At 46.0% G+C, this 26,722-nt stretch overlaps 1 protein-coding gene across 8 annotated transcripts in view; it reads left to right on the forward strand.

The window, feature by feature from the left end:
• The window catches only part of LOC126109572 (poly(rC)-binding protein 3), a 484,702-nt gene that overhangs the window by 270,510 nt on the left and 187,470 nt on the right, over positions 1-26,722 (forward strand). The window contains exon 1 of one of the 8 annotated variants that reach the window (XM_049914595.1): positions 15,101-15,258. The exons of 6 other annotated variants lie outside the window; for them this stretch is intronic. The gene's annotated coding sequence lies outside the window, so the exon portion shown is untranslated. Of the gene's footprint in view, positions 1-15,100; positions 15,259-26,722 lie in introns of those variants that run through there. One more of the 8 variants, XM_049914598.1, reaches the window with a different exon arrangement.

A 26,722-nucleotide genomic window follows, 5' to 3' on the forward strand; every position in this document is an offset into this window, starting at 1 on the left:
ATGCTTAGATAGGATTTTTTTGGTGGAAACAAATGTTGAAATAAGACGAAAGATCTATCGAATGAAGTTGTGGGGTGGACTGCAGTACCAAATGTTACACTGAAAACAAACCCTGTCCTTTCCTTTTGTGTTATCCCACTATGTGTTTGGGTACCTGTGTGTATTTGTGTTTTTCCTGTCTTTATGTGTTTAGCTGATGAAAGCTATGCTGTAGAATTTTTCTAATACTCTGTTATTTTCTTTGTAAAGATGCTTAGACATTATTTATTCTGTGTTGTTTTAATGCTCATGTGTGAAGTTGATGTTTCAAAAGTTATTCTGATCGTTTATGTATGTACTCATGTCATCATTCCTGTAACACTGATGTATATGTTTATTTCTATTGTTTTGTAAATTCTGCACTACAAATATTATCTGTATTGTTATGTTTTTAATGATGTATTTTGTATCTTTGTAATTGTATTCTTATGTTATATAATTGTAATTGACACCAGTTCATCATGTTATTAACTTGTAAGCATTCATTTCACTGCACACTTTTCTGTTGGTCATACTATATGGACACTATGTGAGAAGTTGGGACTGTTAGTGTTTGCACGTGTGTTACTAATTCAGCAAGGGACTGGATAACAGCATTGCTGGTTCTAAGGACAATTCCAAAAACTTTGTGAGTGCACAAGTGGTGGTTATGGACTTGCTCTATTATCCGCAAGACTCTTCAATGGTGATTGTGCACCTGCACAGTCGCAACAGATGGCTGCTGGCCATCTCTACAAGGACTACAGTGGGTCTGCATCTCTGATGACCCACCAATACCATTATTTCTACAAGGACTACAGTGGGTCTGCACCTCTGGTGGCCCACCAATACCATACTCTCTACCAGGACTACAGTGGGCCTGTCCACAATTTCTACAAGGACTACAGTGGGTCTGCATCTCTGATGACCCACCAATACCATTATTTCTACAACGACTGCAGTGGGTCTGCACCTCTGGTGGCCCACCAATACCATACTCTCTACCAGGACTACAGTGGGCCTGTCCACAATTTCTACAAGGACAACAGTGGGTCTGCACCTCTGGTGGCCCACCAATACCACAATCTCTACCAGGACTACAGTGGGTCTACTCTGTGATGACCTACCTACCAATATTCTTCGAAACGTCGACTGACTCTGCTGTGGGTTTGCTCTGTTGTGGCCCATTACCTGTCAGCATGTCAAGAGTCAGCACTGTCTTACCGTTGGAAGGACAATACTACATCTTCAAGACTGCATGGAAATCCACTACTTCCGTGTGCATTGTATTTTACTGCTCAGACTTTGAGCAAACAAACTGCAGGTTTACTCTTATGATGAATGATCAGGACTGTCTTTATTGACTGTGAAAAAATTTTAGCTGTTGACCAACATTGTATCAATAAGTGTGTGCATTTGATATCTTTGTGATTGTAATTATGAAAAATTTTTTCAAATCTGTATTGGCCACTGCCCAAAAATATTTTGTAAAATTTTTTGTGGGGAGCATGGGGGCTATGTAAGTAGGCTGTTTAGATTTTTATATGGGTAATGCCACGTAGCGCTCTATATGAAAATCACTGGCTGTGCTGTGTGCAGTATGTGGCTAGTTTGCATTGTTGTCTGCCATTGTTGTCATGAACTGCTACAGCTGGATGTGAACAGCGCGTAGCGTTGGGCAGTTGGAGGTGAGCCGCCAGCAGTGGTGGATGTGGGGAGAGAGATGGCGGAGTTTTGATAATCTGTAAGACTGAATGTCAATTATGAATATTAAGGTAAATACAGTGTTTGTTCTCTATTAAAATCTTTCATTTGCTAACTATCCCTATCAGTAGTTAGTACCTTCAGTAGTTTGAATCTTTTATTTAGCTGGCAGTAGAGGCGCTCGCTGTATTGCAGTAGTTCGAGCAACGAAGATTTTTGGTGAGGTAAGTGATTTCTGAAAGGTATAGTTTAATGTTACTCAGGGCCATTCTTTTGCAGGGATTTTTGATAGTCAGATTGCGTTGCGCTAAATAATATTGTGTGCCAGGTTAAGCACAGTTTTGTATAAATTGTTCTAATTGGACGTTTCACATGTAAAATTGTTCTAAGGGGACGTTTCAGTCCCTCCATTCACGCCTGTCGCGACACCACTGGAGGCGGGCTGCACGATGTTGGGGCGTGAGCGGAAGACGGCCTAACGGTGTGCGGGACCGTAGCCCAGCTTCATGGAGACGGTTGCGAATGGTCCTCGCCGATACCCCAGGAGCAACAGTGTCCCTAATTTGCTGGGAAGTGGCGGTGCGGTCCCCTACGGCACTGCGTAGGATCCTACGGTCTTGGCGTGCATCCGTGCGTCGCTGCGGTCCGGTCCCAGGTCGACGGGCACGTGCACCTTCCGCCGACCACTGGCGACAACATCGATGTACTGTTGAGACCTCACGCCCCACGTGTTGAGCAATTCGGCGGTACGTCCACCCGGCCTCCCGCATGCCCACTATACGCCCTCGCTCAAAGTCCGTCAACTGCACATACGGTTCACGTCCACGCTGTCGCGGCATGCTACCAGTGTTAAAGACTGCGATGGAGCTCCGTATGCCACGGCAAACTGGCTGACACTGACGGCGGCGGTGCACAAATGCTGCGCAGCTAGCGCCATTCGACGGCCAACACCGCGGTTCCTGGTGTGTCCGCTGTGCCGTGCGTGTGATCATTGCTTGTACAGCCCTCTCGCAGTGTCCGGAGCAAGTATGGTGGGTCTGACACACCGGTGTCAATGTGTTCTTTTTTCCATTTCCAGGAGTGTAGTATTTTCTTAAGCGCAGTAATGGGAACACACTCTAACCACGAAGAAAACCTCCGAAACGTAACATCACCTCCTCCGTACTTCACTATCGATACTATGCACGATGACAAGTAATGCTTTCCAGGCATTCGCCAAACCCAAACTCTTCCGTCATGACTCCACATCACTCGTTTCCAGTCATTCACCGTCCAGTGGCGTAGCTCTTTACGCCCCTCGAGCGTCGCTTACTATTGACAGCAGAATGTGTGGCTTGCGAGGGACTGCTTGAGCACTGTGTTCCACTCTTTTCAACTCCCTACGCAACAGTCATTGCGCTAGCTGGACTGGTGGTAGCACTTTGGAACTCCTTCCGCTGGTTTAATGCCTTCTTTTACGCCTACCCTTTGCAGTGCTCGACAACCGATGTCCGTCGGTATATGACATCTTCCTGGTCTTGGTTTAGCTACAGCTGCTTCTTGGCGTTTTCGCTTAACTGTCGCATCACCAGCAGTCGACTTGGGCAGCTTTAGAAGTGTTAATGGATTTGTTACTCAGTCGACATTCAGTGGCCAGTGCACGTTGGAAGTCGCCGGCCGGAGTGGCCGAGCGGTTCTAGGCGCTACAGTCTGGAACCGCGCGACCGCTACGGTCGCAGGTTCGAATCCTGCCTCGGGCATGGATGTGTGTGATGTCCTTAGGTTGGTTAGGTTTAAGTAGTTCTAAGTTCTAGGGGACTGATGACCTCAGAAGTTAAGTCCCATAGTGCTCAGCCATGAACCACGTTGGAAGTCACTGATCTCTCTCGATAGAGCCATTCTGCTGTTACTGCTGCTCTACTCCCCATCTCGTTGTGTACTGGCGGTTTCACCTCTCGTGATATCTGTTGGTTAATTGCACATTAAGTAGGGTGTTCGGACACTTTTGACCAGATAGTGTATTTGAGGTAAATACACTGACGGAACGAAAATCGCATCAAAAAGGAATTAATGTTGAGTAATGAACTGCGGGACTACATTTGTCCAGCTAACATATGTGAGTGAAATTGCTAGCTAGATCGCAGGTTAATGCAAGCGCGAGATTAGCCATTGCAGATGTGAAATGCTGGGGAATTAATAACCGGTGCAACAGCCAGAATGCTGAATGAAAGCACGGAAATGTGCATGTATTGTGTTGTATAGGTGCCGGATGTCAGTTTGTGTGATGGAGTTCCATGCGTGTTGCACCTGATCGGTCAGCACAGGGATGGTGTATGCTGATTGTCGATGACGCAAGAGTTGTCCAATGAAGTCCCATATGTGCCCGATTGGAGAGAGTTATGGTGATTGAGCAGGCGAAGGTAACGTGTCTACAATCTGTAGCTGTGAGCGAGCATTATCCTGTTGGAAAACATCCCCTGGAATGCTGTTCAGGAATGGCAACACGACAGGTCGAATCACGAGACGGATTTTGTTGTCACGGTGCGTGGGGTAACCACGAGAAGCGCTCGTGTTGTCATAGCAAATCGCACCCCAGACCCTAACTCCAGACCGATGACCTCGCTGTCTGGTCTCCTTCCCCAAACAACCCAACCCCCTAACTCCAGGTGTAGGTCCAGTGTGTCTAGCGCGCAGACAAGCTGGTTGCAGGCGCTCAACTCGCTTCCTCCTAACCGACACACGGCCATCACTGGCACCGAGGCAGATCCAGCATTAATCAGAAAACAGAACGGACGTCCACCGTGCCCTTCACTCAGCTCTCGCTTGACCCGACTAAAGTCGCAAATGGCAGTCAGCGTGCTGCTGCAGATGCAGTACGACTCGACCTCTTTCAGAATTAGTGAGGTGGCTTTGTCGCCTTAAAGCAGTCTCGACTAACGTCAGCTCGCCATGCCCAGTCCCAAAGGTAACTAACGCTCACGACCGTAACGATGTGTATTTAAAGCAAACATGATTTGCATCCTTATAGTAACGCTACTAGTGGCATTCCTATGCGACTGACGCGAAATTTCAGACGTAGAAACACCCTTACCAACCTTTGTTTGTCTTACACAGCTCCTTCTTAGTGTCGGATTTTTTTTCCCGTTAGTATATTTATGTCTTCTCCTTGTTTCTCCTTTGTGCTCCCGACCATTGTATATATCATTTATGTGACGGAAAGCATGGATTCATAGTAGTACAGGTTAGACGTGCTGCAGCAAAAGGGGTATTTTTAACGACGGATAAGATACGAGCCGTGAAATTGGCGCTGCCGCCGGAATAGTTCGGTGAACGTTAACAATTTTTTTTGTCTTGTGTCGTGTTTGAAAGATGAGTGGAGCGCGTCAGGGGGTGATATATGAGGCGGCGCAGGTGGCCAGGGAGGCGACCTGCTGTACGTAACAGGCCACGGTGTGACGTGACGTGTAGCGTCAGGCGGCGCTGCGCTGCGATGCGCTGTGGAAAGTTGGCGCGGCGGCGCAAACACACACACACACACACACACACAGACTGCCGGGCGCGCAATAACGGAGCCCGCCCAAGTTGCACTCTCTCCTTAGACCCGCTGCAAAAACTGAAAAGTCTCTGTGGCCGACTGCTCTTGATAGTGTCCGATTTCAACGCACTGCTGCTGTTTGCTCCAGCGATGAATACCCTTGGGCCTACGTTGATAGGTCAGATTTACCGCGTCACAGTTGAATATATTATTCATATTACTAACGTAAACTGATCAAATTAGGGCATTGGGGTACTCTTGCATCGGACTGGTGCTTTAAGCTTAACAAGATACACTACTGGCCATTAAAATTGCTACACCAAGAAGAAATAGCCGGCCGGTGTGGCCGAGCGGTTCTAGGCGCTTCAGTCTGGAACCGCGCGACCGCTACGGTCGCACGTTCGAATTCTGCCTTGGGCATGGATGTGTGTGATGTCCTTAGGTTAGTTAGGTTTAAGTAGTTCTAAGTTCTAGAGGACTGATGACCTCAGATGTTAAGTCCCATACTGCTCAGAGCCATTTGAACCATTTTGAACCAAGAAGAAATGCAGACGATAAACGGGTATTCATTGGACAAATATAGTATACTGCAACTGACATATCATTCCATTTTCACGCAATTTGGGTGCATAGATCCTGAGAAATCAGTACCCAGAACAACCACCTATGGCCATAATAACGGCCTTGATACACCTCTGAATGGAGTCAAACAGAGCTTGGATGTCGTGTACAGGTACAGCTGCCTATGCAGCTTTGACACGATACTACAGTTCATCGAGAGTAGCGACTGGCGTATTGTGACGAGCCAGTTCCTCGGCCACCATTGACCAGACGTTTTCAGTTGGTGAGAGATCTGGAGAATGTGCTGGCCAGGGCAGCAGTCGAATATTTTCTGTATCCAGAAAGGCCCGTACAGGACCTGCAACGTGCGGTCGTGCATTGTCCTGCTGAAATGTATGGTTTCGCAGGGATCGAATGAAGGGTAGAGCCACGGGTCGTAACACATCTGAAATGTAACGTCCACTGTTCAAATTGCCGTCAATATGAACAAGAGGTGACAGAGACGTGTAACCAATGGCACCCCATACCATCGCGCCGGGTGATACGACAGTATGGCGATGACGAATACACGCTTCCAATGTGCGTTCACCGCGATGTCGCCAAACACGGATGCGACCATCATGATGCTGTAAACAGAACCTGCATTCATCCGAAAAAATGACTTTTTGCTATTCTTCACCCAGGTTCGTCGTTGAGTACACCATCGCAGGCGCTCCGGTCTGTGATGCAGCGTGAAGGGTAACCGCAGCCACGGTCTCCGAGCTGATAGTCCGTGCTGCTGCAAACGTCGCCGAACCGTTCGTGCAGATTGTTGTTGTCTTGCAAACGTTCCCATTTGTTGACTCAGGGATCGAGACGTGGCTGCACTATCCGTTACAGCCATGCGGATAAGATGCCTGTCATCTCGACTGCTATTGATACGAGGCCGTTGGGATCCAGCACGGCGTTCCGTATTACCCTCCTGAACCCACCGATTCCATATTCTACTAACAGTCATTGGATCTCGACGAGCGCGAGCAGCAATGTCGCGATACGATAAACCGCAATCGCGATAGGCTACAATCCGACTTTTATCAAAGTCGAAAACGTGATGGTACGCATTTCTCGTCCTTACACGAGGCATCAAAACGACATTTCACCAGGCAACGCCGGTCAACTGATGTTTGTGTATGAGAAATCGGTTGTAAACTTTCCTCATGTCAGCACGTTGTAGGTGTCGCCAACCGGCGCTAGCCTTGTGTGAATGCTCTGAAAAGCTAATCATTTGCCTATGACAGCATCTTCTTCCTGTCGGTTAAATTTAGCGTCTGTAGCACGTCATCTTTGTGGTGTAGCAATTTTAATGGCCAGTAGTGTATTTGCACCATAGTTTAAGTAATAATATTGTAGATGTTGTAGTAAATGTATTAAAATAATTGACAGGACAGCATGATTCCAAACTTGCCTACTCCTACCCATATGGAGTCACAGTACCCACAAGAAACTAAGGAACATATCAGTAATGTTACTCCTCCTCCTCCTCCTCCTCCTACTACTACTACTACTGACGACAATCAGATGCAATTAAAGTAAGTGTGTAAAAGCGCCGTATTACCGCGTAAAGAATTCATAGAAATTACGACAGACAGTTCCGGCTAGGAAGAAGCTGGAAATGTTATTTGAAAGTCCGGTTACCACTACTGAAAAGATTTTAGAAAAGTCATCTGTGTGAAGCAGTTGAGGTAGTTTCTAGTCGTGGTTGAGAATAAGTGTTCTCCTGCTGTATATTCGGAAAAGTATTGTGGTTCAATACAGATATGAGGTACAGTGTGCATTGATCAGACAGTAAAGCAGACTCTGTGTGTGTGTGTGTGTGTGTGTGTGGGCGCGCGGGCGCGCGCGCGCGCTTTTTCAGGGGACGTTCGTGACTTAACTCCAAGCATCTTCTGTACGGTAACATCGCTGTACTAACAGCTGGTATTAAAAGTGCTCGTTCAAGATTATTTTTCAGATTGTAACGGGAGAACTTCTAAGTTCTTTTAATGCGCGTTGTAATTGTATGTTGAGCCCATCTTAGTTTCTTATCTAGTATTACTTCTAGGTAGTTCGTTGAGGGAGACGGACTTGTTTGTCTAATTACTGTTTTTTCTCGTCGCAGGTTGAACAGTCTCCTGTGTTTTGTAGTCAAAACTATTTGTTGTAGAAGAAATACGTAATGGGACGATGCTGCCATTATCAAGCTTCTGGAATATAAATCTTGCTGAAAGCGTCTTTCATTGAAATCTTTCCATTTGTCACTTCTTTCTGTAAATTTAAATCATACCTCCTATTTTTGCATGGCGACGCAATACAACAGTCTCCATCCTTTTGTTTGCAGAAATTTTCTCCTCCTACACGAAGTTTTTTCAGCGTTCGGAAGTGGAACTAAGAAATTTTGAACTGAATTTGTTGAATAACTTCGGTTATAGACGACACGATGAATTTCGAAAAATGTGCAAGTACTTGGTAGAATAAGCAAGGTGGGAAGTCCTCTAAGAGAATATCATAGATACGTAATGCTAACAAGATGGGAAGTGTGTTGAGGTAGTTAATAAAACATTCTTGTTCAAATACTGCAGTTGATAATGTGAGAGAGATGAGCGATCAGAAACAGAATGTTTAGGATTTTAGGTTAGACTACATTACATGTCCCCCAGCTACTCTCCTCGTCTCACAAAGAACAGAAATCTGTAAACCGGTAGGCCATCACAGGAACGTGTAGTAGAACGTTCTCTCGAACAGCGAATTGAGCAGCGAGCGTAATTAGCACGAATTCTCTAAAGGTCAGAGCGAGATGTCAACTGGCGCGTTTTCTGGCGACCCTTTGGATGCTGTATCGCAGCGGAATCAATTACAGAATTTCAGGAGCAACAAACTCCTGCTTTTCATCACTCTGTTCTCGTCAGTTTCTCACTAACGTTGAAAAGCCATTTCAGAACCAAAATGCGTTTGTTGGGAAAAAAGAACGGAACTTAGATCCATTTAGATCATGTGGTCATCTATAAAGAACTAACGCTGTTTAGTATTTTAAAGACATTTTACATTCACATTTCTGATCCATAAAAGGCGCAAACGTAACAAAATATTTCAGAAAATACTTTGACATTTAAATTTATGTTCGATTCTAAAATATTTTTGTTTTCAGAAACTATTTTCTTGTTATTGCGTGTCTACATTTTATATCCTCTTAACTCTCGGGTCGTAGATTATTTTGATGCCCAAGAAGTAAAAACTCGTAAACTATTTTGTCACACTTCGTAATTGATTTCTTCAGCATCACGTAATTTAATTCAACTACATTCCATAAGTTCTTTCACTTCGATTCGTAATACAGGATAGAGGGCGTGGACTTTGCATCGCTGATGTTTCTCGTTTTCCAGTTTTCACCATTCCTGCTCAAAATGTAAAACACCAGCTGAAGCAGTTGTGCGCCAGCGATTACGACCGTCTGCTACGGCATGCCTATCACTCGGGTTAACGTTTAGTCTCTTAGGTTGTTCTCGAATTGATCCCAGGAGCGCTTCAGCGGAGAATCATAGAGCCTTCCTGCTAGTTGTGCTGCCATCAGTGTACAAAATTTGTCGAGGACGTCTGTCGTCTCTCATCTGCTGGATATGTCAAAGTCATCAGAGTCTATGACCAATGACGGTCGTTCATCATCGCCTTATCAAGAACTGTTATCATATCGGATATTCGGGAATCCATCCGGATTTTCGCGTCGTTCTCGCAAGATACTTCAACAGCGTGCCTCGCTGTCTTCTTCAGGTGCTACCTGAGACTGGTCCTTGGGTCGATCGAGTCCAGTATTTATGCCTGGGAGGAGCTGGGCGTTCCCTAATCGGTCCGCGCCGAGTCAAGTGTTCCATCTGTGGTCCGCGCCCGCAACACTCGGCTTCAACGGACCCCTCCAGTCGCGGATGTTCCGACTGCCGTCGGCGCCCGTTTTGGCCGTCCTCAACGGTTGTGGTTGTCATCTGAGGTGTGTCAGACCCGGTCTGAGACGTTGGGTACTCTATCTCCTGACTGTTACTATGATTTCCACTTCTGTTTCGTGCTGGGCGCTCCCTAATCGGTCCGCGCCGCGTCGTGTGTTCCGTCTGAGGTCCGCGCCCGCCAGACGCGGCTACATTGTCCCTCTCTGGTCGCCGGTGTTCCCTCCGCCGTCCGCGCCCGGCCTGGCCGTCTTCTGAAGTCGAGTTCATGATCTGGGGTGTGTCAGATCTGGTCTCTAAAGTCCGACACCTTGTCTCACAGCTGTTCTCTCGGTCTCCACTTCTGTTTCTTGTTGAATCCCAGTGTGTCCTGCGTTGAGTTTTCACAAGCTCAAGCGCTGGATTCCAGGCAGTGCTGATTTGGTATCCCGAGTCACGGTTGATTAGATTGTCTGTGACCTTAATCCCAATGGCTTCTTTAATGACACTGTCCCAAAATCTTGAGGTCTGTGTCACAATCTGGGTGTCATTGTAATCCACTGAATGACCATGTCTCTATATAGTGGCACTAAATACATTTATAGAGACACACATAAGTACATGGCTGTACACAGAGGTATTTTTATATTACTTGTTCACTTACTCAGCATTATTCGTCATAGCAGGAACTGCTGAGGTGTGAGTGGAACCATAGGAAATAGCTAGTGTTGCGTATAATTTTTGGCCGAATTTAAAAAAATTGAGATCTTTCATACACTACGCAGAAAGACTAGTATTACAGATAAAGACAGTGCGAATGTCTTGAGATAGCGTAACTTTACGAGTCCCATTCCCCGGATTGTGTTCACCCAGAGTTTCAGACTGAGACTTGCAACAAGCAATACACCTTTATGAAAATATTTCTCCTGACATCCGCCACAGAATGTTACAAGGAAAACAGTTTATCGCTTATTAAATTTTCACTGTTCATGTACCCTGTTAAATTTCATACACGTTCTCCCTTTAAGTCAGATATGTAGTTTTGTGTTGGCAGAAGAGCCAACACCGTGTTACTAGAGGAGGCCGAAATGCACGGGTTTTAGCTCACGCAGGCTGGCGTGAGGAGGGAAGAATTATACTGACGTGAGGTCTGGAATTAGAATTCAGAAAGCGGACGTAAGTAGCGAACGTCGCTCTTGACGGTACACGAGTCAATATTATCTGTTCTGAAGACATAGTAACTGAATATGGCGCTTTGCTAGGTCGTAGCAAATGACGTAGCTGAAGGCTATGCTAAACTGTCGTCTCGGCAAATAGCGTATGTAGACAGTGAACCGTCGCTAGCAAAGTCGGCTGTACAACTGGGGCGAGTGCTAGGGAGTGTCTCTAGACTAGACCTGCCGTGTGGCGGCGCTCGGTCTGCAATCACAGATAGTGGCGACACGCGGGTCCGGCGTATACTAACGGACCGCGGCCGATTTAAACGCTACCACCTAGCAAGTGTGGTGTCTGGCGGAGACACCACATGTAGCACATGAACTCATTTGTGAAGTAATCAAGCCTTTGAAGCTGCTTCATACACGGGAGTCCTATTGTTTAAAGAATCGGAGTGTAGTGGTAATCAGTAATAAGTAACGTTGCAGCTTAAAGGAAAACTTGCTCGTACATACAAAAATAATTGATTTGGGTAAACAGTCGCCACCGTGATATTACGCGATGCACGTGGCAGGGTTTCTGTACCTGCTGAGTGAACTGGCCAGTAGTGCAATATGGGCTGCAGGCTGGGCGACGGCTGGCCGTGTAGCGCGGGACTGCAGCGGCGCGCCTCATGTTGGGCGTCGCTCGCTCCGACACACGTCGCAGGCCGGGGGCGAGGTTGCGCGGGCCCGCCGGGGAGGACCACGTGTTGTCGGCGAGGCGAGGCGCCCTGCGAGGCGTGACGGTGTACCTGGACGCACGCATTTTCAGAGCCGAGTTTTGCTACGCCTGTCTGCTTCGTCGCCCTGGTACACAAGGTAGTTACCGAATGCGACTGTCACAGCTCTTCTGTTGTTATCTGGACCCGAACGTGGCGCTATTTTCGGAAGACCGAGAAAGCAGGAAGCGCTTGCCTGACACATATCCTCGCAAGAACAACCGGACAACGTGCATTCCAGTAAAGCGGTCCGCGATTGTTTGGAACGTCACAGCTCTTTCCGAGACATGGCTTTCCTTCAGATCAGCTGCACAGTTCCAGAGGCACAGTCAGCCGCACAGCTACAGAGGGACGTGAAATCTGAAAACAGAGCATTACCAGAAGTGAAAGACACAACAAACACAGACAGAAAAAACAATAGTATCAAACGAGGCTTTAGCCTTGCGCATTTGGCTGTACCTTGTATTTATCAGAATATCCACCAAACTATCGAGCCTCAGTCCAGTACTACAGGTAGAACATAAAGAAGGTAGGCGAGCACTTGTAAGGCAATTCAGCATCATCCATTACAGAGAAAATGTAGCGGGTTTTAAAGAGAAAGAGAGAGAGAGAGAGAGAGAGAGAGAGAGACCATTGTTAATCAGTGAGTGCTGGCGCAGAAAGGAAATAAGTCATCAGAATACTTCCTACACAAACATCGCTAGAGTATTTCTCAGCATTCTTTCCAGATGAATAAGACCCTATGTTCCTTATACTGCATATATTAACTGATGAGTACGCACAACAATAGCAGCTTTCTGTAGGCGGAACAGAATTACCAGTGGAAGTAGTACGCATCCCTTTCGGGGACCTGTCCATCTGGAGGTGGTTCCACTGTGGGGTTTACCGCGTCGCACTGCTCCGTCGCTCAACAACCGCGTTCACAGTCGCCATCGCTCCTGATGGAAACTTATTGGGAGCTTCACCTGTAGGGTCACACAGACGCTTCATAGCCACGTAAGCGGGTTGCAGCCAGCCAGAAATACTGCCACATGCAGGCGGTTCGTTGACAGCATTCGACACGCGACCGATTTCTGGCACCAGTAACAAACTGCTGCTGGGGCTCTTCCACGCCGCCGCCGCCGGTAGGGTGGTGGTGGTGGTGGTGGTGGTGGTGGTGAAGAATTTAGGGCGCTCAATGGCATCGTCATCAGGGCCATTTCTAGATATCATCATAAACGTGTCGTGAATTAAACGTGAGTGTTCCTGAAAGAGAAATTGCTGTGATGGTTTGTTAAGCACACACATTTCCATATTGCTTCACAATGTCTGACTACGGTGACATAAATGTGGTTCGTTTCGTCCAGTAATGTGGAAGAACGTCTGAATGATACTTTCCCTGTTTATATGGATGGCTTACTACTTACGAAACGGCGGTGAGGGGCCATCCATTCACAGCTCGTAGACTTCGTGTCGCCAACATTTTAAATAGGTTATTCGTCTAACTGTTTCGTCGGGCGTCGATCTGAAACATGTAAAAAATATTGCGTTAGTATTATTCTGCCATCAGCAAGGTGAGTGACGGTCGACGTTGGAAGGGGACAGTGTGGTCAGCGCACACAAATGGCTGTCGCAGCGACATTTGTGCACTCCAGTTCTGCGTGCGTTAACACGCTCCTCGCCGAGCCGTATTTGGTTTGCTTCGTAAGGTGGTAATTCTCTTACCGATTTCCTGCGCACTTTTGGAACTAGTCTGACATTCTGTCTTGGAAAACACACACACCGCGTAGAGAAACAGTTCAAGCAATGAAAAGCATTCACATTTTTACGTAACTAGCACGTGATTAGCAGAGCTACTCTCACGGGAGAAAACTCGCAGCAACAAAAAATAATTAATGTAGGTAATGAAATTTCGGCAATACATTTGTCAAGATAACATATTTAAGCAATGAACACTCCAAAATCACAGCGCGAGATGAGCCATTGAAAATGCGAAATGCTGGTACATTAATAACGTGCGTAACCGCCATAATGTTAATTGCAAACGTGCATGCGTTGTGTTGTATAGGTGCTGGAGGTCGCTTTGTGGGATGGAGTTCCACGCCTGTTGCACTTGGTCAGTACAGGGGATAACCACGAGAGTGCTCCTGCTATCGTACGAAATCGCACGCCAGACCGTAGTCCAAGGCGCAGGTCCAGTGTGTCTGGCAGACAGACACTTTGGTTACAAGCCTTCATCTCGCCTTCTCCCAACCAAAGCTCGGCCATCACTGGCGAGTAGGCAGAACCAGCTTTCATCAGAAAACACCCTGCCGTACAGTGAGCTCTGAAGTCGCAGATGGCGGTGGTTTGGGGTCGGGCACAGGGCGTCTGGCTCGGAACTGTACTTGAAGTAACCGATTTGTAACAGGTCGTTGTGTCGCTGTGGTGCCAACTGGAGCCCGAATTGCGCGAGAGCCGTAAGCCGAACACGGTGCTTTTGCTCTTCCCTCTCAGTAGCGCCACGAGGCCGTGCGCAGCCTTGTCACATTACGACAGTACATTCCCTAGACCACCGCTGCCTGTATTCACGTGCAGTGGCTACATTCCTGCCGTATCGCAGAAGGAACATCCAGCTCCTCGTTCTCTTGTTACAGCACGTCTTCGTTCCAACTCAGTGAGGTGTTGCTAATGGCATTTTGTCACCTTAAAGCCATTCTTGGCTAACGCCGATTCAGTATGTCCGATCTGAAAGGCAACTAACACTTACGACTGTTACAGCGTGTATTTAAAGTAAACCTGACACGCATCCTTATAGTGGCGCAACTAGAGGCACTCTTACGCGAGTGGGACGAAATTTGAATAGATATCATCTTTCGTTTATGCGTAAAACTACTTCCCAGTGTCGCGATTTTTTTTCCGTCAGTACGTATGGCAAAGTTGAACAGAACATGAGGCACCTCCTAGCGTATTTTCTGGATGGATGTTGCTATAGTAGTTTTCGAAACAAATAGCTGTCAATCACATTTTTGCTCTGATCCAAGTACAGTGGCGTTGTGGTGTCCAGTTTGTGGGTATCTCGGTTCTGTGACGTTTCTAAAATTCTCATACAAATAAGCGTTGGACTCGGCAGTCGCACTGGAAAACCGCTCCCGCTCGCGACTGCGTTGGCTTATCGGGGACAGAAACGTCGCGTTTGGGAGAAAACGATGTTAGTAGAGGACGAGTGAGAGGAGTGTGGGTCCGATGCCGGCGGCGAGAGCAGTGGGACAGCGGGGTGAGGTAAACACGAGGGCGCAGGCGTGCCGCACGTGCTCCCGTGCCGCCCCCGCCCCGCCCCCGCCCCCGGGCCCCCTCGCTCCGGAGGCGCCGGGCGTCGATACCGCGGCCGCCCCCCCCCCCCCTCTGCCCCCCGGCTGCCCCCCACCATGGCGACGTCCCCGCCTGGGCGCCCTGCCACCGGCGGCTGCCGCGTCCGCGCGCCAGTTCAGTTGTGTCTGCCCTCCCTCCAGTTTGTGTTCGCCCTGCCCCGTTGTTAACTGTATAGCGAACCAGCCAGCCAGCCACCGCTACCATCTCGCACACGCACGTTCCAGCCGGCCCGCCAGAAGCGCCGAAGCAGCACGCGGCCAGCTCCCGGAAGAGGCCTCCGGTACATGGCAAGTGAGGCCGGCGCCGAGTGCGACTGCTGCGTGGCTGTGTGTGTGGCTGCGTGCGAGCGTGCGTGCGTCAGGGCAGCTGCGAGGGCTCACAGCTTCACATGCACATAACTCCGTACCAAATAAGACGTCTAGCTGTTACGATCAGATTTCGAGTGCAGTCACATTTTTGTGCTAAGCCAAGGCCTGTCACATCGTTTTAATATTAGCCTAGGCATACTGTGGTGCGGTATGAAATGGAACGAATGTGTGAAATCGGAAGTGTAGAATTCCGATGAATACAATTCGTTGGGAGGGTTCAACGAAAATGAAGAGCAGTGTTACGAACAAAAAAATGCCGGAACGAACAGTTGGGAGATGCAATCCTTATCGAGTAAGCGTGGAAACAAACAACGAAGAATTTGAGAGTGGCGCGGTTGAGATCGCGACGAGTGTGTACACCTCTCGAGGTGAGAGGCTCTCACCCCGAACCCTGGTTTGTTTTACTGGACACTATGTTGTCACATAGTTGCACCCTTCCCTTCTGGCGACCGTTGAAATGTAGGGTGACCTACAGTATAACGTGGATTCTGAGCCGTGCGAGACGTGAAAGAAGCGGTAAGTGGCAGAGAACTGAGAATTGGGACCCAAACCTAAGTATGCGTAGACCGGCACGTGCCCACCTAGCGATTGAACCACAGCGTCGAAATATGAAATGGAGTGAACGCACAAAATCAGTACTGACGAACGCAAACGGAAGATTTGGGAGGGTGGAGGGTACCGGGAAAGCGCGACGAGTAAGAAAAGAAAATCTCACTCCAGACGCTACAGCGACCAATTCTAGATCAATGCTACGACGTTTGGACCGCTCACAAGGTAGGTATGACGATAGACTTTATTCGAAAATTAAAGTGCTGCTGTGTCGTTCCAGCCCACATGAAAGGTCAACATAGACGCTCAGGAAGCACAATAGCTAGTCGTTAGGTGAGAGACTGCGTTGTTCTTGTTTAACATCAAAGAACCGCTGTTTACCTCGACTGTGCAACGATTCGTCTGCTTCCGTCCCCATAGGGACCATCAAAATACGAGTGTAGGGTGCTTACGCCGCCGCACAGTTAGTTTCCCCATCCTCCGTATGCGAGTAGAATAGCGTTGTGAAGTCTAATATTTGCGGCGACTGCCCAGTTGGCTGCGAGGTATATATATATTGTAGATATAGCTAATGGTAGACGTAGAATCACTTCTATTTGGCTTTTCTCGTAGTCATGTCTTAAAGAGGGTCCCGTCACTCTGTGTCAAAAACGACAAAAATACTTTGGATTCCCAGTCACAATATCTTAATCCACACGACACGTTTCGAATGCTTGCCTTTTCTTCGATAGTGCAATATGCTCTGTACCTTGTCCTATCGAGCTGTGTGAATGCTAATGCTAGTGTCGACTGCTCCTATCGTGAGAGCCATGATGGCGAACATAAAAAATAATTGACTCTCAGTTGAAGTTTCAACTAAAAGTATAAGTAATAAACACACATTCCAGTGTCCGGTAACAGGGTTTTATATGCTGCTGTTTCAACTGCTGCATCCAAATTTTGATACTGTACGAGGCTGGTCGGCCTCAGCATTCACTGGCTAGCGGCACCGTGCCTGTGGCTTTTAAGTGTGCCGTTTTTGTCGATCTGATTATTCGCAGAATTGTGTATGCAATGGACCACTGCTACAGTAGAACGCCGCACCTTTTAGTAGGGAGACTTCGTTTAATGTCACACAACTGGTAAACCGCTTTCTGTTGTTATACTGCTGACGAGCTACTGTTGAAACAGGCCTCATGGACTTCGGACCTGTTTGCTATATACTTGACGGCGTATTACGAACTGTAGTAGTAGACGTGCTCCAACTGCGGACGGAAGAAATGTGATTAATAGTATGCCAGAGTTTCTTAGTCAACACACTGCATGAACGCTAAGTACCGCGATTAGGTAAGCCGCGTACATTAAACTTCCGTATCACTGCTTTCCGCCTGTCAAAAGATTTAGAGTAGTATAAAATATATGTGGGTGATTCCTCCACGAAACTGTCAAGACGGCAATCGACAGAAAGTAGTTTGCAGCTTCCCCTCTACGACCTATTTCTTCGAAGATCGTGTAAAGTAATGATCCGCAGAAACAGACTTCTTACGCCCTAGTTGAATAAAGGCATTTCCAGTTCCGTGTCCGACGGATGAGTTCAACCCTTCGTTGAGAGGGAGGACATCAGAAGTAAAGCGCTTGGTTATGAGTAGGGAAAAAGGCAGCTTCTTCAGAATCTGATACTGATGTTGGCAAATATCGCTTAGCTAGACGTAGATGTTAAACGAGAATTAAGGATAAAAGAAAAACGGAGTAACGCCAACTGTTTCGTACAACTTGATTCTTAAGGTGGCAGTTAAGGTTTGTTTCCTGGAAGCAATTGATGAGGATGAGAGGGCATAAACGCCAGCGACGAGGACGACCATGCAGAATGGGACTGTCACGCTGTTTGTGCCTGCCTGAACGCTTAGCGTTTTCCTTTCTTCGCATTCGGCTAGTACCGAGAAGATCCATAGGTGGATTCTTGCTCTTGCTGCAGCCAATAAATGGGAGCATTTCCGTTTATGCGGATACATTGCGATAAAGACTTGAGCTCCTGCTCTGGATTTGGCTCAGGTAACCAGCAAGATCTGCTCCGCGACTCGCCATTAACCTGACGTTTCGTAGCCGTGCACGCCCTTTCTCCGCGTGGCCGTGCTTGAATCTTATCCCTTCCGATTCCAAAAAAGTCGAGCGTTGTAATTTTCTATCACAAAACTCGCATAGCTATTGCGAAGAAGGTAACGACTGTGAACGAAGATGCATCTCTAAACGTTACTTTCATTTTTAAAGTATCTAACTGAAAGTGAAAAACAGCGCTGTGCAGTAAGGTCTCAAAAGTTCTCAACATGTAGGGAAAATTTAAGGGCCGTGGGCATCGTTCTAGTCTCACTGGTGGCATTGCAGCTTAGCTCTTCCTGTTTTTATACATTGTAGGTTATTTTCGCAGAGAGCACGGAGGAGCTGTTGCACAGAAGATGTGTCAAGACTTACACGTTCCGCAGCGTGTGTTTGGATCGCAAAGAAATTCATAAGCATGCACTCATTCAACTTCGACTCTCTTGGAATAGTTGTAGAAATGCACGTTTAGTACGGCTATCAATAAGCCACCATCGCAGTTAAACAAAAACCACGCATTGTTGAGGAATTAGATACTTTAAATGTCCAATAGCGTTTTATTATGGATTGCATTAACTACATGTCACCGGGGATAGCCGGACGCTGTCATTTGTGTCATCACGGACCGGCTGCACTTGGCAACAATATTCCTCCATACCTTGTGTTGCACAACTGGAACCTGCAGGCAGTGTTTTGTATATTAAATACAATAAAAAGTGTTAAAGACTTTTGTTATTTCTATTGTGTCGCCCAGTTGATAGAAGACGAAAATATTGGAAGCGTTACATAGCTGTAGATACGCATGTGGCGACTCTCTCTGTGCTGTCTCTAAATATCATAGTGCCAGAAACCTATAGCTTACCTGCCGCAAAGTATAGTTAACCTACTGTATTATTCGGCATGTGGGATTCTAAGAGACCTACGAAATGTTACCACTAAAGGGTTCCAGCTTATTGTTAGGCGCATTGAATGCAACCGTGTACGCATATGCGAAATCGTGTTGTAGCACTATTCAGCTTAGGTTCACACAACTCTTTTTGTCATGAAATAAGGTAAATCAGCTGTCAACCCGAACACAGTCTACAAAATTGCATCTATTATGCAGAGGTGTCAAGCTGTTACCGTGAACAGTTGGTCAGAAACAACATTCCTCTGCTTCGCTGTTGCAACTGCACTGGTATTATTGGGCGAAAAATGGGTAGCAACTTTTTTAGTTTCGTTACGTTGAGGAATGAAATACGCGTTGTATATGTTTCGCGAACCCTCTGTAACTTCATTGATATTCTCGGCTTCAGTTGGACTATATAGCCCATGTAGTACGGAAAAAATTATGAGAACACCGAAACGGTTTATTTTTCTTCAGGTAGTATGTACATGTACATGGATACTCTGCAAACCACATTTAAGTGCCCAGCAGAGGGTTCATCGAACCACCTTCACAATTGTCTATTATTCCAATCTCGTATAGCGCGTGGAAAGAATGAACACCTACATCTTTCCGTACGAGCGCTGATTTCCCTTATTTTGTCGTGGTGATCGTTCCGCCCTATGTAGGTCGGTAGCAACAAAATATTTTCGCATTCGGAGGAGGAAGTTGGTGATTGGAATTTCGTGAGAAGATTCCGGCGCAACGAAAAACGCCTTTCTTTTAATGATTTCCCGCCCAAATCCTGTATAATTTCTGTGATACACTCCCATATGCCGGCCGCGGTGGTCTCGCGGTTCTAGGCGCTCAGTCCGGAACCGCGCGACTGCTACGGTCGCAGGTTCGAATCCTGCCTCGGGCATGGATGTGTGTGATGTCCTTAGGTTAGTTAGGTTTAAGTAGTTCTAAGTTCTAGCGGACTGATGACCACAGATGTTAAGTCCCATAGTGCTCAGGGCCAACACTCCCATATTTCGCGATAATACAAAACGTGTTGCCTTTCTTTGAACTTTTTCGATGTACTCCGTCAGTCCCATCTGGTAAGGATCTCACACTGCGCAGCAGTATTCTAAAAGAGGACGCACAAGCTTAGTGTAGGCAGTCTCCTTAGTGGGTCTGTTACATTTTCGAAGTGTCCTGCCAATAAAACGCAGCCTTTGGTTAGCCTTCCCCACAACATTTTCTGTGTGTTCCTTCCAATTCAACTTGTTCGTAATTGTAATGCCTAGGTTTTTAGTTGAATTTACGGCTTTTAGATTATGTAACCGAAGTTTAACGAGTTCCTTTTAGCATTCATGCGGATGACCTCACACTTTTCGTTATTTAGGGTCAACTGCCACTTTTCGCACCTTTCAGGTATCTTTTCTAAATTGTTTTGCAGTTTGTTTTAGTCTTCTGATCACTTTATTAGTCGATAAACGACAGCGTCATCTGCAAACAACCGAAGACGGCTGCTCAGATTGTCTCCCAAAACGTTTATATAGATAAGGAACAGCAAGGGGCCTATAACACTATCTTGGGGAATACCTGAAATCACTTCTGTTTTACTCGATGACTTTCCGTCAGTTACTACGAACTGTGACCTCTCTGACAGGAAATCGCAAATCCAATCACATAACTGAGACGATATTCCGTAAGCACGCAATTTCACTACGAGCCGCTTGTGTGGTGCAGTGTCAAAAGCCTTCCGGAAATCCAGGAATACGGAATAGATCTGAAATCCCTTGTCAGTAGCACTCAGCACTTCATGTGAATAAAGAGCTAGTCGTGTTTCACAGCAACGATGTTTTCTAAGCCCATGTCGACTGTGTGTCAATAGACCGTTTCCTTCGAGGTGCCGGCCGGTGTGGCCGAGCGGTTCTAGGCGCTACAGTCTGGAGCCGCGCGACCGCTACGGTCGCAGGTTCGAATCCTGCCTCGGGTATGGATGTGTGTGATGTCCTTAGGTTAATTAGGTTTAAATAGTTCTAAGTTCTAGGGGACTGATGACCTCAGAAGTTAAGTCCCATAGTGCTCAGAACCATTTGAATCTTCGAGGTAATTCATAATGTTCGAACACAATATATGTTCCAAAATCCTGCTGCATATCGACGTTAACGATATCTTCACTGTCAGTTCACACTAACTTTTTTTCTATCAAGTAAGATAAATCCCTCCTCGGCGAAAAGGTTGCCTTCAGCCCTATTGGATTCCTGATTCAGCCAACGTCCTCTTCAATCCGGGTCATCAACAACGGTGGAGCAAAGTTTTTGACAGATACCGAAGTGAACGAAGAATCTTTTAGCCGCCTGATGACTGGAACCGGGACATCGGATTTTTAGTCAAACACATTCTCGCTAAGTGATTGAGTCACGTTTGTTGCTCAAAAACAGTCTTTGTTTTAGAACTAACTGAACGCCTTAGCCATGGATGCATATGAATAGGGTAAATATTATCTTCTACCTCCCTAACCCCCCTCCCCAAACCTCTCCCGGTCTCTCTTGTTAATTAAGACAGGGGCGCAAAATATAAGCTGTGCTTTCGGCTTTTACATTTGTTCTTTCCTGCTGTTACGTTTTCATGTACTGTCTTATGTCGCGTCACTTAGTTGTTACCTTCTGATATCTACTTCGCTTATACTCTGATGGGTTTTAATTGAATATCCCATATTACAGAAACGCTGACATTTATATAAGGGACAGTCAAATGAAAACGAGACAGTTGGGGAAAAATTAAGTGAACTGCCAGTTGTTTCAAAAGTAATCGTCCTAACTGTTATATATTTATCGCACTGAGAGACAAGACTGTCAGTGTCCTCATGGCATAATGTTCGCGGTTGCCTGCGGAACCGTGGTTGTACCCAGGAGGTCACCTCTTCATGCGAAGCAAATGGACGTCCACGAATGTCTTTGTTCAGGGACTTGAAAATATGGAAATCATGTGGGGAGAGACAGAGACTGTGTGGAGGATGTGTAAGGGCTTCCCAGCGAAACTTTTGCTGCACAGTCGAAACAGCCTTGGCAACAAATAAGCCCGCTTGGGTACAGTCATGGTTCCATAGGTAGCCGCAGACATTAGCACTGACCGTCTTGGGGAACAGTGGTATAGATGTATTAAGTTGTGGCGATTACTTTTGAAATAATAAAGTTTACTTTTTCCCCTCCTGTCTCGTTTTAGTCCGACTGACTCCGTACATGTTTCATTTCATTTTAATCAAGTCGCTTACCTCCATATGAAGAAAGACAATTTTAATTGCACTGTATTCTCTTCTTTTAGTGCATCGTCTTCCAGGAATACTGGTGACCAGTAGTATGATGCGCTGTTTGTCAAGGCTTTTCTGAACAGAGTTGTGTGCTCATTCCAAACCACTGTCGTAAGTTCTTCAGCATGGATAGTCTTCCAGAGGACGTGCTGAAAAGCATTTTAATATCGGTTGAGGTATTACATGTCCTGCGTAGCCGGCCGGTGTGGCCGTGCGGTTCTAAGCGCTTCAGTTTGGAACCGCGTGACCGCTACGGTCGCAGGTTCGAATCCTGCCTCGGGCATGGATGTGTGTGAGGTCCTTAGGTTAGTTAGGTGTAAGTAGTTCTAAGTTCTAGGGGACTGATGACCTAAGATGTGAAGTCCCATAGTGCTCGGAGCCATTTGAACCAATATTATTGCAGGAACAGACTATTCCATCCATTGTTAAATTGTCGACAAATGCCTTATGCCTCTGTTGATATGAGATGCTAACGCCAGTAGGAATTATATTCCACTGTTACAGCTGGGAACCCAAAAGTTCTGCTTTGACGTTGCTAAGTTCAAGATCCCGAACAAGGTCATAGAGTTCTTCCTGTGTAGGACGACGAATCTCTCACTCTGTAAAAGCTTCATCTTGTATCTCATGTTTATCAGTAGATGATAAATGTTCTTCTTCGTCGATAATCCAATGGACAGGGAAGATGAGGTAAAGACAAAATGGCTCTGAGCACTATAGGACTATGTGAGGTCATCAGTCCCCAAGAACTTAGAACTAATTAAACCTAACTAACCTAAGGACATCACACACATCCATGCCCGGGGCAGGATTCGAACCTGCGACCGTAGCGGTCGCGCGGTTCCAGACTGAAGCGCCTAGAACCGCTCGGCCACGCGTGCCGGCTAGGTACAGACAACTCTGAGCTGTTGGGAACAGGGCGAGGTGCTGATGGTAAGTATGGATGCACAATTCTTTCCTTTGTCATTCTCATACTTTTATTGATGGTGTTGCACAAAAATAATAGTAGTTCGTATGTTGTTTGGTTCTCGCCAAACCATGGCCACTGGAAGTCGTACAGATATATGCTTCCCATTCAGCCACTCCCTAAGATGCACAGCACGGGTATTACAGCAGAAATAAGGAGCCCATCCTTCACCCACCTTGCTTCCAAAGTACAGCTAAGCTTTGCGGAAAACAGGCGTGAGCTTCCTTGTCTGTGTAGTAAATATGAACTCGCCACAAATGTAACAGAAATTGTCACTACTGTTCATACAAGAGAGTGACATTTTATTGCAGAACTAGTCACTGGCTCACAGGGAATAACGCAAACCTGAAATGGAAAAAAAAAGTTTTATTTATATAATATAAAAGAGTATGGAGGTTTCATTATATAACTAACTAATTGAACCTAACATAACGCTTCGTCTCAGAAACTAGGACCCGTTAGTGATTTTTATCGGGAGTATTAAAATCAGTGCACCGAATTTAGTTCATAGCCGTTACTCCCATTTAGGAACCAAATCCATTGTTGACCAGTGCTATCAAACTTTCCTTGAAGTATTATTTGCAACATGTTATATTTGTTGTTGGGCGTTATATGGCCAATGTATTTAAATTTTCTTCTCATGATGGTATTGATAATTTCTAAATCTTTGCTGATACGCCAAAGTACTGCCACATTTGTGACCCTTTTATCCTTAACATTCTTCTATATGCAACATTTCAAATGCGTCCAATTTCTTACCTAAGTGTTCGTGACCCAACTCCATACATAGAGTAGGATAGTGAACATCTATGACCGAATTAATCGCAGTGCGAAGTGCAGTACTTAAGTCATGGCTAGTCAGAACTTCTGTGATTTTCTGAAAAGAACTTCTGGACTCTTCAATTCTACAGCAAATATCTTGAGAAAAGAACCAGTTACTTTCTATTAGACTTCCCAAATGTTGGTGGAACGCTTTCGATCTTATCATTACCGATTGCAATAGTGCCCCACGTTTCATCTCGGTTTCTGCTGATGACAACCGTCCGTGTTTATCTTCCTGACGTTTGAACGTAACGGTGTGGCATCACTTTCTTCAGTAACAGTGTAAAATAGTTCTTGAAAATCTTCCCGTCACGTTTCAAGTAAAACAGTATCACCAGTATATCTAATCCTTCAAATTTTCCATTTAGTGTCAACGAGTAGTAGTTAATGGATTTACCATCAAAAAGATCAGGTATTCTTATCTGCAAACCAGGCTGGATGCGCAAGAACTACTAAACACTGAAACACTGTTACGACCATGTATTGGCCGAGTACAAAACGGCATTCTTTACTATTGTTTGCAGTCTGTTTGTGTGTGTGAGTGTGGGTGTGTGTGTGTGAGAGGGGGTTCTTTTGCATATGGTTGAACACCTGTCGACACATACTAAACAGAAGGCTTAACTACACTGTAATCTCTCCACTACAAAAATGCAAGACAACTATAGCAGAAGATAGGAAATACTACGCCAAAACACCCCTCTCCATTATGAAACTGTTCTCCGTTCTGAAGGAACTGTAAATAAATGGAAAACATCGGGCAGGACTCGCGCTGTGAGGGTTCCGTACAAACTTAATTATGTTCATCCATTCCGGGAAGCGAGAATCTATGATTTTTGCCTATTACCGACATTGATACTCGCAAGACATTGGTCCCGGAGATGCTTTAATTTCAAGTTTGAAGTCGGATAACAAAGACAAATAGTTTTTTTTAACTGATATAGTTTTTTCCGTGCACATGTACTGTGAAATCTTTCTTCTTGCCAAATGTCATGATTGTTGGCCAATGGGAAGGTTTCGATGAGTGAGTTCGCGAGTATCAAAATATGTGACATAAATGGCCCTATCTTTTGACTGCATTGACGTAGAAGCTAACGTTCGTTACACCGCCAAGGGACCATAGTTGTTAGTTTGCGACATAAACTTTTACGTGATATGTCAACCCGTTTCTGAGAAAAATGGGTGTCGAACAGTCATACAGACAGACGGACAACAAAACGAACCTATAACTTTGTGTTTTTACTGATTCTTGTACGGAACCGTAAAGATAGAATGACACGAACCGAAACAAAATAGGTATCGTAAGTGGGAGTTACTTCATGTAGACGGGCCGGTCTTTCCCATGGGGTAGTAGAATAACCTCGACGGAATTGACTAATTGTTCGAGTTGATGATGAATTTCTAACACCAAATCTACCAACAGACGTAATTTACCTTTCGTTTAATAGCCGTATTATCGGATACAAGAGTGCAGTTGTGACATAGTCATACTATCAAAATAATTCTGAAGGTTTTGTGCAAATGGATGAAATACTGGCAGATTGATGTATGCAGAGAGAGCACAGCACAGTGCGAGAGTTGGATACACAATTAATAATGAAGATACTCTTTCTTACCTATGTTTGGTTTGATTACTCGAAATGAACTTAGAATCTGTTAAGAAAACGAAACTAAAAATGCAACATGTGCGATCAAAATATTTGCTGTCGCGCTGCCACGTGGTGGTAACAGGTCGGAGGGTATACATTGAAAGTACTAATTCTCGTAATGCGTATTGTTCCGCCCGGGTGTGGAAAGAGTGTGTGTGAGGGGGTGAGAGAAGTAGTGGGCGGTGGGCGGTGGGAGGGGGAATGGAGGGCACGGAGGTGGGCTACAACTGTGCGGGGCAGCCAGCGTCTGACTGCTTACCTATGCCGGTAGGACGCAACCGCGATTCACTACGCGAATACTGGAACGCTGTTCAGACAAGAAGTTTAGTGTCAGTCGGTCGTGAGCTTAGAGAACGTGGATGCTACCTAAAGCCGTCGGTACGCGGAGCGTGCTGAGCGAGGCCCACGAGAAAGACAGACCGCAGCGCGTACGTCACGAAGGTAGGCTCGCTCAACTCAACGTACAAAATGCGTTTCTAAACCTAACTCGCAACTGGGTGTATAGTACTAACGAGAATTACATCTTCTACTGGAATCTGCTATCATGAGGTCTTACTGATTACTAGTCGTCCAAAAAGAAAAAAAAAATTCTCGACATAAATGGTATAACAGCTTGTTTATAGCATTTAGTCTTTCCTATGTAACAGTCCTTGTTTCATATAAGATGTAGTGCTTCATGTAACTAACGATCGTTTTGGCATGATTTTCATTTTATTGTACTCCAGTACAGCCGTAACAAAGTGTTAGTAGCTCTATGGACGTCCTATCATTGTAGGACTATAACGGGAAGATTCCATAATAGTGGATTTCAGTAGAAGATGCAATTCTCGTTTGTACGTACACACCTAGTTACGAGTTAACAGGTGTAGAAACGCATTTGTCTGCTGAGTTGCACGAGCTTGGCCTATCTTCGTGACGTACGCCGCGGCCTGTCTTTCTCGTAGGCCTCGGTGCTGAGTCTCTGGCGTCATAAGGTGGAGAAAGCACGCTGCCGAACCCTTCCCAAGGTGCAGAGCTGTACCAGACATGTCAGATGCTCTGAACCAATGATATAAAATAATCTACAACTTACACGGGAGAGAGTTATAAATTTGTATGGTGTTAATGTAACTGTTATTGTACGTTTGAGTTACGAAAGAATCATTAAAATGCGCCGGAGAATG

Source organism: Schistocerca cancellata, chromosome 12 (genome assembly GCF_023864275.1).
Source record: "Schistocerca cancellata isolate TAMUIC-IGC-003103 chromosome 12, iqSchCanc2.1, whole genome shotgun sequence".
NCBI classification, from domain to species: domain Eukaryota; kingdom Metazoa; phylum Arthropoda; class Insecta; order Orthoptera; family Acrididae; genus Schistocerca; species Schistocerca cancellata.